The sequence below is a fragment of the Euprymna scolopes genome, chromosome 46, assembly GCF_053919585.1.
Source record: "Euprymna scolopes isolate OS-2025 chromosome 46, ASM5391958v1, whole genome shotgun sequence".
Lineage (NCBI taxonomy): Eukaryota > Metazoa > Mollusca > Cephalopoda > Sepiida > Sepiolidae > Euprymna > Euprymna scolopes.
In genome coordinates this window covers 202,930,594-202,945,049 of record NC_136527.1, presented here as the reverse complement: position 1 = coordinate 202,945,049, position 14,456 = coordinate 202,930,594, and positions in this window count along the sequence as shown.

The following is a 14,456-nucleotide window of genomic DNA, read 5'->3' as shown; positions in this document are numbered from 1 at the left end:
TTTACAATTGAGTTATTTACACACTACATTATGTAATATTGTATAATAGTCGTTCCCCAACAATTAGATGTCAAGAAGCTAACATTCTCTACTTCTGTGTGGCAGACTCAGCAATTGTTTGTTATTGCTGAGTGAGTTCTCACGTGTCTCACAAAATTTGTTTGTTATTGTCTTCAGGGAGGTCAGAATTCTTGATTGTCTCTTGTAGGATCTCATTCAACGTTCTGCTCCATTTTTCAAACTTTGAATTATGGTAACAATATAATAATACCTTCTTTTGTGCAACTGTCCAGTGTTGGGTTTTTAGGCCTCTTCTGTTTCCTTTTCTTTGTTTGTATTTCTTTTTCACTTGGTTCACCGAGTATGTTCGCCAAATAGTTTTTGAAATTCTTTTTCAATAGCCTGGTTGTTCCTATAATGAGTGGAATGACAGATCTTTTGATTCCAGTTTCTTTTCATGTCGTACATAAGTCCTTAATATTTTGCTGTTTTCTTCCTATCAGCTCTGTTCAGGCCAGCATCATTAGGGACGCTTACTTTAACTTGAGTTGTTACTTTCTCCCTCTTGTCCCATATCAACATGTCCGGCTTAATATCCCGTTTTCTATGTATGTAGATGTAGGAATTTTGTAGTCATAATGGATGGTGTATGACTTATTACCAACTGTTGTTTCTGGTACATGTTCCCAAGACTTGCTAATACATGGAATATTCAAGATTTTACAGTGGAGTTATTTACACATTACATTATGTAACATTGTATAATAGTCGTTACCAATATGACATTACAATTAGATGTCAAGAAGCTAACATTCTCTACTTCTGTGTGGTGGAATCAGCAATTGTTGTTATTGCTGAGTGAGTTCTCATGTGTCTCACTAAATTTGATTTTTTAGAACAAGAATATCCACACACTTCACAAGTATGTGGCTTTTCCCCAGTGTGAGTTATCTTATGTCTGACTAAGCTTGATTTTGTAGTAAAAGAATATCCACACACTTCACAAGTATGTGGCTTTTCCCCAGTGTGAGTTATCTTATGGGTTACTAAGCTTGATTTTGTAGTAAAAGAAGATCCACACACGTCAAAAGTATGTGGCTTTTCCCCAGTGTGAGTTCTCATATGTGTAACTAAGACTGATTTTTGAGTAAAAGAAGATCCACATATTTCACAAGTATGTGGTTTTTCCCCAGTGTGAGTTCTCATATGTCTGACTAACCCTGATTTATAAGCAAAAGAACACCCACACACTTCACAAGTATGTGGCTTTTCCCCAGTGTGAGTTATCTTATGCCTGACTAAGCTTGATTTTGTAGTAAAAGAAGATCTACACACTTCACAAGTATATGTTTTTTCACCAGTGTGATTTATCTTATGGGTGACTAATCTTGATTTTGTAGTAAAAGAACATCCACACACTTCACAGGTATGTGGCTTTTCCCCAGTGTGAGTTCTCATATGTCTGACTAACCCTGATTTATGGGCAAAAGAACATCCACACACTTCGCAAGCATGTGGCTTTTCCCCAGTGTGAGTTATCTTATGCCTGACTAAGCTTGACTTTTTACAAAAAGAAGATCCGCATACTTCACAGGTATGTGGCTTTTCCCCAGTGTGAGTTGTCATACGCATGACTAAGTTTGATTTTGTAGCAAAGGAACATCCACACACTTCGCAAATATGTGGTTTTTCACCAGTGTGGGTTCTCATATGGATGAATAAGCTTGAATATTGAGAACAAGAATATCCACACACTTCACAAGTATGTGGCTTTTCACCAGTGTGAGTTCTCTCATGTGTCAGTAAAGTTGATTTTCGAGAAAAAGAAGATCCGCACACTTCACAAGTATGTGGCTTTTCCCCAGTGTGAGTTCTCATATGCATGACTAAGTTTGATTTTTGAGAAAAAGAACGTCCACACACTTCGCAAATATGTGGCTTTTTCCCAGTGTGAGTTTTCATATGCATGACTAAGTGTGATTTTTGAGAAAAAAAAGATCCACACACTTTGCAAACATGTGGCTTTTCCCCAGTGTGAGTTCGCATATGGATCACTAAGAAGGATTTTTCAGAACAAGAATATCCACACACTTCACAGGTATGTGGCTTTTTCCCAGTGTGAGTTCTCATTTGTGATACTAAATCGGATTTTTTAGTACAATAATATCCACACACTTCACAAGTATTGTTAGAGAACATGTCGCCTGTTATTGTAAGTAAAAATGAGACAGGATAGTCCGAGAATTCGAACCTGGGAAGCTATGTTTGGAATTAAGATTCAGGAGAATTCTTATCGAGAGTTTAAAATAAATAAGCAGATGTTTGGTTAAAAGAGATTCGTTGTTTACTAATGTCATTGAAAAAGGAATTTGATGATTAAGTCTGCTTATTTTAAAAGGAATTTTAAACGAAATATGAAAAATGTTATAACATATTTGAAAGTTGGTTAGGCCGAAATAGGTTAGAGAACTCTTGTTGTAGACATGTGAACAGTGTGTTTTAGACAACGTGAGCACGTCGTTTTGTCATGCAATGACGTCATGGCTAAGAGATGAGTTGTCGGTATAGTTAGAGTTTTAGTGAGACAGAGTTAGAGAGAGTCGAGTCAGTGCCGTGTCAGAGGTCGGATTTGGTCGGACAGACAGAGCTGACATCCACCTTGGGAAGCAAAGGTTTAGAAGAATGAACTCATGTAAGATGTTGAACTCATTGATGCAAAACCATTGACCAATCGAAGAAATTTAGGATGTCATCATATTTTGTAACAGCTGTCTTGTGTTGGTTCATTCAACAAAGGTATTTATAACAACTTGTGTTCAACTCATGTGTATAAGATTCATATAAGTAATGTGTCTATCATCTTAAGAATGTTTCTCCCGTCATCTATTATAAGTAATGACTGCTTCCTTCTTTATGATAAAAGAACTGATAATCATCATCTCAAAAACATTTGTGTTAAAGAAATATGTTTATAGAAACACTCCCAGAACTGTCAGAACTGTATAAATGTCGATATCTCTTCTATCTTTATATCTATCTCCCTCTCATTGTGTATTACATGTTCCCGGCTCTATATTAAAATGTACCCTGACTCTATCTCACTAATATGAACACTCTAAAATGAAAACGCAACAACAAATATATAATTTGTCATCTATATTAAAATTAATACATAACAGTATGTGGCTTGTTACTCTAGTGTGAGTTCTTATATGTATGATTAAGCCTGATTGATTAGAAAAAGAACTGTGTGGCTTTTTCCCAGTGTGAGTTATCTTATTTCTGGCTAAGCTTGATTTTTGAAAACAAGAATATCCACACACTTAACATGTGGCTTTTCACCAGTATGAGTTATGTTAGACTAAGATATGAGAAAAAGAACACCCACCCACTTCACAAGTATATGGCTTTTCCCCAGTGTGAGTTCGTATATGTATTAATAAGCTTGATTTTTCAGAACAAGAATATCCACACACTTCACAAGGACTTTTAAGGACTTATCTTATGTTAAACTAAGACTGATTTACTTGAAAAAGAAGATTCACACATTTCACAGATATGTGGTGTTTCCTCACTGTCAGTTCTTATATGTTTCACTAAAATTGATTTTTCAGAACGGGAATATCCACACACTACACACAAATGGCACTTTTCCCCAGTGCGAGTTCTCATATGCATGACTAAGTATTTATTTTGTAGAACGAGAATATTCACACACTTCACAAGTATATGGCTTTTAAGGAGTGTGAAGTTTAATATGCATTACTGTGATTTTTAAGAAGTATATTCACGCACTTAACAATTATGTGGCTTTTCCCTTTTTTAGTTTTCATCCTTTGAAGATTGTAACGCTGAGTATGGGGGTCTAAAACACCTGCCAATATTGTTCTGTTTTTACTGAAACCAACCGAGAGCTCTTTTTAGTATTCTCGTTGTTTCCTTAAGTGCAATTATTAATTTGTTAAACTTGAAGATAATAAGCTTATCAGATAATTATTAATTTGTTAAACTTGAAGATAATAAGCTTATCAGATAATTATAAATTTGTTAAACTTGAAGATAATAAGCTTATCAGATAATTATTAATTTGTTAAACTTGAAGATAATAAGCTTATCAGATAATTATAAATTTGTTAAACTTGAAGATAATAAGCTTATCAGATAATTATTAATTTGTTAAACTTGAAGATAATAAGCTTATCAGATAATTATTAATTTGTTAAACTTGAAGATAATATGTTTATCAGATCATTATTAATTTGTTAAACTTGAAGATAATAAGCTTATCAGATAATTATTAATTTGTTAAACTTGAAGATAATAAGCTTATCAGATACCTTAAGTGCAATTATTAATTTGTTAAACTTGAAGATAATAAGCTTATCAGATACCTTTAGTGCAATTATAAATTTGTTAAACTTGAAGATAATAAGCTTATCAGATAATTATTAATTTGTTAAACTTGAAGATAATAAGCTTATCAGATAATTATAAATTTGTTAAACTTGAAGATAATAAGCTTATCAGATAATTATTAATTTGTTAAACTTGAAGATAATAAGCTTATCAGATAATTATTAATTTGTTAAACTTGAAGATAATAAGCTTATCAGATAATTATTAATTTGTTAAACTTGAAGATAATAAGCTTATCAGATAATTATAAATTTGTTAAACTTGAAGATAATAAGCTTATCAGATAATTATTAATTTGTTAAACTTGAAGATAATAAGCTTATCAGATAATTATTTATTTGATTAAACTTGAAGATAATAAGCTTATCAGATAATTATAAATTTGTTAAACTTGAAGATAATAAGCTTATCAGATAATTATAAATTTGTTAAACTTGAAGATAATAAGCTTATCAGATAATTATTAATTTGTTAAACTTGAAGATAATAAGCTTATCAGATAATTATTAATTTGTTAAACTTGAAGATAATAAGCTTATCAGATAATTATTGATTTGTTAAACTTGAAGATAATAAGCTTATCAGATAATTATAAATTTGTTAAACTTGAAGATAATAAGCTTATCAGATAATTATTAATTTGTTAAACTTGAAGATAATAAGCTTATCAGATAATTATTAATTTGTTAAACTTGAAGATAATAAGCTTGTCAGATAATTATAAATTTGTTAAACTTGAAGATAATAAGCTTATCAGATAATTATTAATTTGTTAAACTTGAAGATAATAAGCTTATCAGATAATTATTAATTTGTTAAACTTGAAGATAATAAGCTTATCAGATAATTATTAATTTGTTAAACTTGAAGATAATAAGCTTATCAGATAATTATTAATTTGTTAAACTTGAAGATAATAAGCTTATCAGATAATTATTAATTTGTTAAACTTGAAGATAATAAGCTTATCAGATACCTTAAGTGCAATTATAAATTTGTTAAACTTGAAGATAATAAGCTTATCAGATACCTTAAGTGCAATTATAAATTTGTTAAACTTGAAGATAATAAGCTTATCAGATAATTAGAAATTTGTTAAACTTGAAGATAATAAGCTTATCAGATAATTATAGATTTGTTAAACTTGAAGATAATAAGCTTATCAGATAATTATTAATTTGTTAAACTTGAAGATAATAAGCTTATCAGATAATTATTAATTTGTTAAACTTGAAGATAATAAGCTTATCAGATAATTATAAATTAGTTAAACTTGAAGATAATAAGCTTATCAGATAATTATTAATTTGTTAAACTTGAAGATAATAAGCTTATCAGATAATTATTAATTTGTTAAACTTGAAGATAATAAGCTTATCAGATAATTATAAATTTGTTAAACTTGAAGATAATAAGCTTATCAGATAATTATTAATTTGTTAAACTTGAAGATAATAAGCTTATCAGATAATTATTAATTTGTTAAACTTGAAGAGAATAAGCTTATCAGATAATTATTAATTTGTTAAACTGTAAGATAATAAGCTTATCAGATACCTTAAGTGCAATTATTAATTTGTTAAACTTGAAGATAATAAGCTTATCAGATACCTTAAGTGCAATTATAAATTTGTTAAACTTGAAGATAATAAGCTTATCAGATAATTATAAATTTGTTAAACTTGAAGATAATAAGCTTATCAGATAATTATAAATTTGTTAAACTTGAAGATAATAAGCTTATCAGATAATTATTAATTTGTTAAACTTGAAGATAATAAGCTTATCAGATAATTATAAATTTGTTAAACTTGAAGATAATAAGCTTATCAGATAATTATTAATTTGTTAAACTTGAAGATAATAAGCTTATCAGATAATTATTAATTTGTTAAACTTGAAGATAATAAGCTTATCAGATAATTATAAATTTGTTAAACTTGAAGATAATAAGCTTATAAGATAATTATTAATTTGTTAAACTTGAAGATAATAAGCTTATCAGATAATTATTAATTTGTTAAACTTGAAGATAATAAGCTTATCAGATAATTATTGATTTGTTAAACTTGAAGATAATAAGCTTATCAGATAATTATAAATTTGTTAAACTTGAAGATAATAAGCTTATCAGATAATTATTAATTTGTTAAACTTGAAGATAATAAGCTTATCAGATAATTATTAATTTGTTAAACTTGAAGATAATAAGCTTGTCAGATAATTATAAATTTGTTAAACTTGAAGATAATAAGCTTATCAGATAATTATTAATTTGTTAAACTTGAAGATAATAAGCTTATCAGATAATTATTAATTTGTTAAACTTGAAGATAATAAGCTTATCAGATAATTATTAATTTGTTAAACTTGAAGATAATAAGCTTATCAGATACCTTAAGTGCAATTATTAATTTGTTAAACTTGAAGATAATAAGCTTATCAGATACCTTAAGTGCAATTATAAATTTGTTAAACTTGAAGATAATAAGCTTATCAGATAATTATAAATTTGTTAAACTTGAAGATAATAAGCTTATCAGATAATTATAAATTTGTTAAACTTGAAGATAATAAGCTTATCAGATAATTATTAATTTGTTAAACTGTAAGATAATAAGCTGATCAGATAATTATTAATTTGTTAAACTTGAAGATAATAAGCTTATCAGATAATTATTAATTTGTTAAACTTGAAGATAATAAGCTTATCAGATATTTATAAATTTGTTAAACTTGAAGATAATAAGCTTATCAGATAATTATAAATTTGTTAAACTTGAAGATAATAAGCTTATCAGATAATTATTAATTTGTTAAACTTGAAGATAATAAGCTTATCAGATAATTATTAATTTGTTAAACTTGAAGATAATAAGCTTATCAGATAATTATAAATTTGTTAAACTTGAAGATAATAAGCTTATCAGATAATTATAAATTTGTTAAACTTGAAGATAATAAGCTTATCAGATAATTATTAATTTGTTAAACTTGAAGATAATAAGCTTATCAGATAATTATTAATTTGTTAAACTTGAAGATAATAAGCTTATCAGATAATTATAAATTTGTTAAACTTGAAGATAATAAGCTTATCAGATAATTATAAATTTGTTAAACTTGAAGATAATAAGCTTATCAGATAATTATTAATTTGTTAAACTTGAAGATAATAAGCTTATCAGATAATTATTAATTTGTTAAACTTGAAGATAATAAGCTTATCAGATAATTATAAATTTGTTAAACTTGAAGATAATAAGCTTATCAGATACCTTAAGTGCAATTATAAATTTGTTAAACTTGAAGATAATAAGCTTATCAGATAATTATAAATTTGTTAAACTTGAAGATAATAAGCTTATCAGATAATTATAAATTTGTAAAACTTGAAGATAATAAGCTTATCAGATAATTATTAATTTGTTAAACTTGAAGATAATAAGCTTATCAGATAATTATTAATTTGTTAAACTTGAAGATAATAAGCTTATCAGATAATTATTAATTTGTTAAACTTGAAGATAATAAGCTTATCAGATAATTATAAATTTGTTAAACTTGAAGATAATAAGCTTATCAGATAATTATTAATTTGTTAAACTTGAAGATAATAAGCTTATCAGATAATTATTAATTTGTTAAACTTGAAGATAATAAGCTTATCAGATAATTATAAATTTGTTAAACTTGAAGATAATAAGCTTATCAGATAATTATAAATTTGTTAAACTTGAAGATAATAAGCTTATCAGATAATTATTAATTTGTTAAACTTGAAGATAATAAGCTTATCAGATAATTATTAATTTGTTAAACTTGAAGATAATAAGCTTATCAGATAATTATAAATTTGTTAAACTTGAAGATAATAAGCTTATCAGATAATTATAAATTTGTTAAACTTGAAGATAATAAGCTTATCAGATAATTATAAATTTGTTAAACTTGAAGATAATAAGCTTATCAGATAATTATAAATTTGTTAAACTTGAAGATAATAAGCTTATCAGATAATTATTAATTTGTTAAACTTGAAGATAATAAGCTTATCAGATAATTATTAATTTGTTAAACTTGAAGATAATAAGCTTATCAGATAATTATTAATTTGTTAAACTTGAAGATAATAAGCTTATCAGATAATTATTAATTTGTTAAACTTGAAGATAATAAGCTTATCAGATACCTTAAGTGCAATTATTAATTTGTTAAACTTGAAGATAATAAGCTTATCAGATACCTTAAGTGCAATTATAAATTTGTTAAACTTGAAGATAATAAGCTTATCAGATAATTATAAATTTGTTAAACTTGAAGATAATAAGCTTATCAGATAATTATAAATTTGTTAAACTTGAAGATAATAAGCTTATCAGATAATTATTAATTTGTTAAACTTGAAGATAATAAGCTTATCAGATAATTATTAATTTGTTAAACTTGAAGATAATAAGCTTATCAGATAATTATTAATTTGTTAAACTTGAAGATAATAAGCTTATCAGATACCTTAAGTGCAATTATTAATTTGTTAAACTTGAAGATAATAAGCTTATCAGATACCTTAAGTGCAATTATAAATTTGTTAAACTTGAAGATAATAAGCTTATCAGATACCTTAAGTGCAATTATTAATTTGTTAAACTTGAAGATAATAAGCTTATCAGATACCTTAAGTGCAATTATTAATTTGTTAAACTTGAAGATAATAAGCTTATCAGATACCTTAAGTGCAATTATTAATTTGTTAAACTTGAAGATAATTAACTTATCAGATACAAAATTTTTCGTAATGCTATTGTTTCTGTTGTTGTAGAAAATTTGTCTTACTGATATAGGTTCGGGTGCTGTAAAAAATACTATTTTCTTAAAAACACATATTTTTCTTTCTATAAAATTTTTCTTACTTTTATATTTTCGGGTGCTGTAAAAATATTGTCTTCTTAAAATCACATATTTTTCTTTCTACAAAATTGTTCTTAGTTTTATATTTTCTGGTGCTGTAAAAAATATTGTCCTCTTAAAATCACATATTTTTCATTCGACAAAACTTTTCTAAGTTTTATATTTTCAGGGGCTGTAAAAAATATTGTCTTCTTAAAATCACATATTTTTCATTCGACAAAACTTTTCTTAGTTTTATATTTTAAGGTTCTGTAAAAATATATTGTTTTCTTAAAATCACATATTTTTCTGCAATTTGATTTCTTATTACCTTTTGTTCTATTCAACAAAAATATTTTACCTTTAAGATGTTTTATGTTTTCACCAATGTTTCACAAAATTCATCAAATATTATTGTCCAGTATAATAAATCTTGTTGTAGATGTCGCTGTATTATCCAAATGAAGTATTAATTGTTTAAAAGATTATGTTTACAGAAAATGATACTCCATTAAAATTGAATAATAGCGTCCAATCAGGAACATCTGTAAAAATAAAATTCAATATTTTAGTATCTGCAATCACATATTTGTATTGTTTGTTTATTGGGGCATAATCTAAAAAAGTTACATGTTCTTTTATTGTTGTTGATATTATTGGATTGAACACAATATCTAGATTAATTTATTCTAAAAAAGTTATCTGTTTATTGTCTTCAATATTATTGGATTGAACACAATGCGTTTATTCAATCTTAAAAAAAATTATTAGCTTATTGTTGTAAATATAATTGTTTTTGTGTTCAATATTAATAGATTAAATACATTTTATCTAAGTTATATGTTTGTTTACTGTTGTCAATATAATTGGATTGAACACAATATCTAGAATTATTTAATCTAAAAAATTATCTGTTTATTTATTGTTGTAATATTATTGGACTGAACACAATATGTTAATTTAATCTAAATAATTATCTGTTTATTGTGTCAATATTATTGGATTGAAATTATAGACAGGCATAAAGATGGAAAGGGGTGCAGGAAAATAGCTTCAGAACTAAATTTGCTGGTGAGTACAGTTGGGGCTATCGTGTCAAAGTTGAAAGCAATGGATGGTAATAATAAAATTCTATGTAGTGTGCATTGGATAAAACAAACTCACATAATAATTCACCTAAGACAAAGTTACCTAATAATTTTGAGATTCCACTATTTTGTGTGTGCTTTTTAAAACTTTAAAAGTATGAAATTATTCGATTCGAAGTAGAACACAAGTTGTTCAGGGTAGATACCAGTTTTTTGTAAAGAGCTGCTGCCAGATGTTGCACCGATATTGCAGGACAGTTTCAGCCACACACTCAATATTCATTAAACATTGAGGACAAATATTGTCATTTATTTTCCGCTTTGTTATTTTACAGAATATTTTAGTAAACAGTTAATTTTCCATATCCTTTTTAATTATTTAATTGATTATTTCAATTTTGTTAGCACATTAGCAATTAAAAAATAATAAAACGAAATTTAAATTTCCATATCATTTTTAATTATTTAATTGATTATTTCAATTTTGTTAGCACATGAGCAATTAAAGAAATAATAAAATAAAATTTAAATTTCCATATCATTTTTAATTATTTAATTGATTATTTCAATTTTGTTAGCAAATGTGCAATTAAAAAAAAATAAAACGAAATTTAATTGTCCGTATTATTTTTAATTATTTTATTAATTATTTCAATTTTGTTAGCAAATGTGCAATTAAAAAATTAATAAAACGAAATTTAAATTTCCATATCTTTTTTAATTATTTAATTGATTATTTCAATTTTATTAGCACATGAGCAATTAAAAATTTAATAAAACGAAATTTAAATTTCCATATCATTTTTAATTATTTAATTGATTATTTCAATTTTATTAGCACATGAGCAATTAAAAAAATAATAAAACGAAATTTAAATTTCCAAATCATTTTCAATAAATATGTGTTGATTTTATGTAACCTTTACGAACCAAATTGATCCCCATTGTAAAATCTAAAATATTTTATGTAATATCTTTTCTACATCAAGCTACTGCTAATTGGTGATGGTCAATATATGTGTTGATTTTATGTAAACTTTACAAAAGAAATTGATCCCCATTGTAAAATCTAAAATATTTTATGTAATATTTTTTCTATATTAAGTTACTGCTAATTGGTGATGGTCAATAAATATGTGTTGATTTTATGTAAACTTTACAAAAGAAATTGATCCCCATTGTAAAATCTAAAATATTTTCTGTAATATTTTTTCTACATTAAGTAACTGCTAATTGGTGATGGTCAATAAATATGTGTTGCTTTTATTTCAACTTTACAAAAGAAATTGACCCCATTGTAAAATCTTAATATTCTATGTAATATTTTTTTCTACATTAAGTTACTGCTAATTGGTGATGGTCAATAAATATGTATTGATTTTATGTAAACTTTACAAAAGAAATTGATCCCCATTGTAAAATCTAAAATATTTTATGTAATATTTTTTCTACAATAAGTTACTGCTAAACGGTGATGGTTAATAAATATGTGTTGACTTTATGTAAACTTTACAAAAGAAATTGTCAAATCTAAAATATATTATGCAAAACTTTTTAAAAGAAAGAGACTCATATTATTAAAATTAAATATTTATCCAAAATTTAATGTTTAACAATATGAATAAAATTAAAACAGAATTCTCTAACGATGTAATAGGGAAGTGTAGAATGATTTTTTAAATCTTAAAACAATGAAATATAAAATAAAATGTTTTTGTGATCAGTTGGTATTAATTCGATCAATTTTGAATTAAATTATAATTTTCTCAAAATCACACAACTTTTAAAAAAAAAATAATCCCATTTTTAACAAAAATTTAATATCACATTAAATGATATAATTTTGTGATATTTTTTTTTAATCATGCTTGTTTTTTTTTAATTTGCGTCTATAATAAAGCATGGCAGAAATAAACTTATTTTAAGGTTTAAAATGTAAAATCCTTTTTTTTACAAGGTAGTGACCACATATCAAGGCCCGGAAGCCAATCGGGGATAAGGGTTATTGTGTGTACAGTACGTTAATGTTTGAGATTTGATAAAGTGTCTTCCTTAAGGGGGCGGTTCATCAGGAATTTGTTTACACTGGAATTGAAGACATCCAGGTTGTAGTCAGGTGGGAAACAGGCAACCTGAACCGAGTTCCAAAGGCATGCATTTCTAAGAAAGAAGCTGGAATCTACGTTTTGATTTTGGCACATATAATGAGTGGGGAAAAGTTTTGATAGTGATTTCAGCTAAGCGGGTGTTTATCGTGAAAGATTCGCGATGGGGGATCAGAGATTGGAGTTCAGACGAGCCCCTTGGAAAGGTAGTAACGATGAAACAAAGACAGGCTCGCAACGTCTCTCCTGTGAGAGAGGTTGCAGGGAAGAGAAAAGGGCATCACCCACTAGGCCACGAAGCCTATTTGTACTCTGTCAAGGCAGGATAGGCTGTTTTTAGCAGCTCCTGCCCAAATGTGGCAGCAGTACTCCATCCTTGGACGTATTTGGCTTTTATACAGATAGAGAATTGCATCAGGGGAGAGATATCTTCTGGAGCGGTAGAAGGATCCTAGCATATTTCCAGCGACCTTGGCAACTGACTTGATGTATGTGTTCCATTTCCGGTCAGGAGTAAAAGTCAAGCCCAGAAGCTTATCAAAACATGGAGCTTCCCCTAGACGAGATCAGAGCGTTGATGATGTAAAGATAGGAGCTTGGTTTTAGATGCATTAAAAGTAACCAGCCACCTCCTCCCCTGAAATACATATTATTTTTTTCATTCCGTTAGCGGATATTTTTAAGGCTGTTGCAACGTAATAGTCAAAATAAAGTAATTTTTTAACAAAAATTTTAAGGGGATAAACTAGACTGTGTTAGATTGAAAAGACTTACGAATATTTTTTCTACATGAAATAATTGCTAATTGGTGATGACCAATAAAAAAATTTAAAAATGAAATACAAAAAATTATTTTTGTGACCGGTTGTTAATAATTCAATCAATTTCGAATTAAATTATTATTTCCTCAGAAATCACACAAGCTTTAAAAAATATGTTTAACATAGGCACCGCCAAAAATGGCCGAAAAATGAAGTTGTTGTTTTTTGAAACGAAATTACATTTATTAAAAACCATGATTTCTGAGTAACTTTTTTTTTCCAGAAAGATAAAATCCTGAATTTTATCATATAGAAAGCTGAATAATGTAAAACTTTTTCTACTATTTTTAATTAAATTTTAAATGTTAAATTTTCCCCAAAAGTTAACAATTGACATTTTTTATCTTGCACAAAAGGCGTATATAAATGTTTTTAAAAAAAAAGGTTTTTGAAAGAATTAAGTTGTTTATTTCTAGTCTAACTAAAATTTAGGGTTATTTACTATGAATATATGCAAAAATATTATAATATAAGTACCTGGATTTCAAATAATTCCACTTATTCATATACGCAACCAGTTACTTCGCGTCCATATAGAGTCCAGATCGAGAATATTTACGTTTGTGTTTAATAAAAAGCAAACTATGGAAGACCAAACAAGCCAAAAAACCCTTATTTTTCAGTGACGAAAATTTCAATGTATTATTAACGCTGAGGCTGGCCAGTACCAGATGGGTGACCATTTGTATGAGTTTGGTTTTTAATGTGTATGTGTGAGGGTTAGGCTCCCAAAAATGGGGGGGGGGGGGTAAAGCAGAATAAAAATTAAAATTGATCCAGTCTAGAAAGATTTCTCCTTCATTGAACGAGGAAGAACTGTAGGGTTTTTTGACTACATAAGCAACCCCGAGGCTGGCCAGTACCAGATGTGTGACCATTTTGATGAGTTTGGTTTTTAATGTGTATGTGTGTGGGGGGTCAGGCTCCCCCAAATGGGGAGTGGAATTCAAAGCAGAATAAAAATTAAACTAAACTACATAAGCAACCCTCAGGCTAGCCAGTACCAGATGGGTGACCATTTTGATGAGTTTGCTTTTTAATGTGTACGCGTGTGGGGGACTCAGGCTCCCCAATATGGGGGATGGGTGATTTAAAACAGAATAAAAACTAAACTACATAAGCAACCCTGAGGCTGG